Raw genomic sequence first — 4752 nt, 5'->3', positions numbered from 1 at the left:
TTAGCTTCTCTGATTCACTCCAAATACTACAGCAGCATGCGCTTCTCAGACTGGTGGATGCACAGCTCCACTTCTTTGCAGGGAGGATACACAACAGCAAAATATCCATGGCCCGACTTTCTGGAGCTTCAGTATTACTACAAGATTTGGAAGAAGCAAAGTTAGGTCATTTCCAAGGTAAGGAATTAAAAACTTAACACTAAGATGAGGTGGGAAAGTCATATGCCAATAATAATTGTCAGTAACCTGTGCCTGATATGTCAGACTTTCTCTGAGAAAGAACTCTGAGAAACTATTTCCCATTGTTTTAAATAGAAAAAATTAGAAGTCATAGCAAATCTATTGAAAAACCCTACCAATTTCCTAAGTCACGTTATGGCACCTAGACATAAGTTATGAACATCATTGCTCCTCATTTTCTTCCTCATTCAACCCTGTCCCACAGGTCTTGAGTCCATGCTGTGAACACGGCACTGTGCTAGGTGTCGAGCCCTTGGTGAGTATCATCGTGGGAGTGGGCCTTGCTGGAAAAAGATTGCATCATAAAAACTCAAAGCCATGCCACTTGCCAATTGAGGCAAAAATGGAAAGACCCACGGGGCCGCACAAGCGTGAAGGCATTAATACATACTTGGGAGTATGAAAATCCATCTAATGGTGTCATGAGTGAACGTGTTCCACTTTAAAACAAAACACTGCTGTTAGTCTGAGATAATGAGTTAGTATCTTTGTGCATATATGCAGGATTTAAAATGTTTATTGATGTATAACGTGTACAGAAATATATGCAGAAGTCATCTATGTAAACCTCAAAGAATTATTACAAAGTGAACACACTTGTGTGCCTAAGAACTAGCACCAGCTTCACTCAGGCCCCAACAATCCCTTTCTCCCTCCTTCCTCCCCAAAGATAACCAGTATCTTACCAATGAACACTCTATATCGAGTTTGTCTTCTTACACAAGTGTTTTATTACAGAACAATTTAAACAATATACAAAATAAACAAAATAGCATAGTAGGCCTGTCACCCAGCTTCAACAACTACTAATAATCTGCCATTTTTGTTTCATCCATGCTCCATCCCATTCCCACCTCACTTTATTATTCTTCTAGTCTTTTGTGTGTGGCGGTGGGGTAAGATGTATGCAGACTGAAAGGCAGAAATAAGAACCGTACAGTTTTGGCAAATAAACATGCCCATATAACATTCACCCCTTTAAGAATAGGATATTTCCATCACCCCCAGAAAACTCCTTCCTGTTCCTTCCCAGGCAATTTTTTCCTTATTCTGAAGCAACCACTGTTCTGGTTTTTTCACCATAGGTTCATCTTGGCTGAAATCATCCCAAGTGTATTGTTTTCTGTCCACCTTGCCTCCTTCGGCACGAGGTTGGTGAGACTCACACAGCATGTGTGTGTCAGCGTTTGCTCCTCAGCAGAGCTGAGGGCATTCTGTTTTGTGGATGCCCTGCAGTGGGCTCATCTTCCTCCTGGGGACGTGCAGGTCATCTCCTGCGAAAATTCTTGTATAAACGCTTTTTGTATGCTGTTTAATTCCTTTATTAGCATTTAAGTGACACACCTTTGCAGTTTTTAGTGGTTGGTCCAGATTACAATATGCATCTTTAACATATCACAGTCTACCTGGACTTAATAGTGCACCAGTTTATTCAATGTAAAATATGGAAGTCTTGCTACAGAACAGTTGCATTTACTTCTGTCTGTCCTTTGTGCTATTGTTGTCATAAACTTTACATCTACACATGTTATAAATCCCACAATACAGTGTTATAATTTTTGCATTAAATAGTCATAAGTCTTTTAAAGAATTTAAGAGAAAAAACTTAAGTATTTGGAGGGAGATGCTTTGAGGCTCTGCAAAGGTACTGTTTCTTCTTTAAGTTTCACCCACAGTTTTTGCATTCATCAGTCAGTCTTGCCCACAGTGATTATTGCTGTGGTGTTCTAGTGGCAATTTTCTATTTCATGCTATCCAGCCGCATTTATTATTTGGAATTCTGTGAGCAAGATTCCCCCCCCCCTTCTTCCTTTCTTTCTCTCTTTCTCTCATTCTTTTTTTCCCCTTTTTTTCTTTCTTTCTTCTTTTCTTATATAATCTTTTTTATATCAGTATAGACTCAAGGATATTTATTTTATTCTCTGGGTAATAATCCAATGCTATTGTTATTTATTTTGTTGCTCATAGTTTTCTAACTTGAGCCACTGGGATGTCTTTCAGATTGATTCCTTTTGACACATCTCATCATTTTCTGTGTTTTTTTAAAGCACTTTCTTACTTTCTGGCACTACAAAATGCTCCAGGCTCACCTTGTATTTTCCATCTCCAGCCTTAGAATCAGCCATTTCTCCAAGAAAACCTGGTTCTTTTTATTGGAGAATGATATTTATAAACCAAGATCAGGGAGCTAGGTATGCTCATTGATACTAGAGTGTCATTGCTTCTAGACTCTCTCAGCAGAGCTTGGAAATGTATGTATGAATATAAAATCAGGTATACGCATCTATCTATAGATCTTTCAATCTATCTATCAGTCTATCTTTCTGTTTGGATAGATATATTAAAAGAGACATGGATTCATACTGATACTTCCAAATCCAATCCAGCACCACAGAATTTATTCTAGCCTTTTCCGTTTGTTTATTCGTCACATCTTTCACCAACAGTGAGAAACTTAACTCCAGATATTTCCAATATTTACTAATGTGTCAACTAGTTTCAGAATTACTAATCCATACCCTTATGAAAAACAAATTGACCACCTAGAGTACAGTGTTTGTGTCCAGTACTTTAATTCTACAGTATCCCATCAAAACACTGTCTTCCAAAGTTACTTAGGTTAGGACCTTCCATCCCCAGCCCTTCAGTGTGGTTATGTCACATACTTGTAATACAGTGAGATTCATTTGTCACTGCATTCCATCTGAGTTCCTCGGCATCCTGATTGATTTGTAAAATTTGCAGAGTAAAATTCACTCTTTGTGATGTACAGTTTTACAGGTTTTGACAAATTTATGGTCGTGTATCCACCTCCACAGTACCATACTGAGCTGTTTATTTCCATCCCCAAAATTCTTTCATACTGTCTCTTTGTAGTCAACCCCTTCCCTCACTCCATCTCTTGGCAACCACTGATCATTTTCTATCTCTTTAATGCTGAATTTTCTAGAAAGTCATGTAAATGGAATCATAGTACATAGCCTTTTGAATCTTGCCTCTTTCACTTAGACAAATGCATCCAAGATTCATCCATCTTGTTGTGTGAATCAAGAGTTTATTCTTTTTATTGGCAAGTAGTATTCTAATGTCCCAGTGAACCACAGTTTCTTTCTCCATTCACCTGATGAAGGACATTTAGTTTATTTCCAGCTTTTGACTAAATGGCTATCAATATTCACACAAAGATTTTTGTTTAAACATTAGTTTTCAATTTGCTTCAGTAAATCCCTAGGAGTGGGATATCTGAGTCACATAATAAGTGTAGGTTTAACTTTATAAGAACCTGCTAAATTGTTTTCCGAAGGCAACTATCATGTTGCATTCCCGGTTTTAGTTGTTTCTAGTCCTCACCAGCACTTGGTATTTGCAATTATATTGGTATTTGCAATTTTATTTTTTATTTTAGCTAACTAATACGTGCCCGGTATCTTATTGTGGCTTCTGCTTCCTTTTTGAAAGTGAGTTCTGCTAAATATAGAATCCTGTGTTGACTTTTGGGTTTTCTTTCTGCACTTGAAAGATGTCATTTTGTTGGTGACTTGTCTCTTTTGTTTTTGATAATATGTCATTCATCATTCACATTATTTCTCCCTGTATGTAATGTCTTCCCCAGTATTTCCTTGACTGCTTTCAAGTTCTTCTTTTTATCTTTGGATTTTAGCAGCTTGACTATCATGTGCCTATGTATGGTTTTATTTTGTGAGGTTGTTGACTTTCTTCGATCTAAAATTTTAGATTTTCCACCAAATTTTGGAAGTTTTATGCTATTACTTGTTGATTTGCCTTTCTGCCTCATTTAATTTTTCTCTGTCTCCCCTCTCTGCTTGGGACTCAATCATCTCACAGGTAAGGCTCTCTTCATTTTTCTTCAAAATTTTTACATTCTTTCTTCAGGTTGGAAAATTTCTATTGCTCTATCTTCATGTTTCTTCTACTATTTCTAATCTACTGGTAAACTCAAAAGTATTTTGTTATTTCATCTTCCTATTTGGTTCTTTTTTTGTAATTTCCATTTCTCTGCTGAGTTTCAACATCTGTTCATTCATTATGAGAAGATTTTTCTTTACCACCATGATCATCTTTATAATCGCTGATTTCTTATCCTTGTCTGCTAATTGCAACACGTTTGGGATAGTTTCTAGTGCCTGCTTTTGGTCATATGTGGATTACATTTTCCTATTTCTTCAAATCTCATGATTTTTTAAATTGTGTACCGGAAAACATGAGTCATAGTTATAGAGACTCTGGATTCTATTGTATTCCTTTGAAGAGCGTTGTCATTTTTCTAGCAGGGAGTTAACTTGACTTGACTGAAATTCCAATCTTCTCTACTTTACAGTGGGCATAGCTGAAATCCTCATTCAGTTCTTTCATCTTCCAACTGCTGTTTTTACACTAGGCCCTCTGGGACCTACCCTGCATGTGTGTTGTTCAAAGATCTGCGAATTTGGTGTCTGTGTGCGGGAGACTTACACACATATTTTGAGATTTTTTCCTCTTTGTGGTTCTCTC

This window comes from Diceros bicornis, assembly GCF_020826845.1.
Source record: "Diceros bicornis minor isolate mBicDic1 chromosome 30 unlocalized genomic scaffold, mDicBic1.mat.cur SUPER_30_unloc_7, whole genome shotgun sequence".
In the NCBI taxonomy this organism is placed as follows: Eukaryota; Metazoa; Chordata; class Mammalia; order Perissodactyla; family Rhinocerotidae; genus Diceros; species Diceros bicornis.
Note: the sequence above shows the minus strand (reverse complement) of the source record.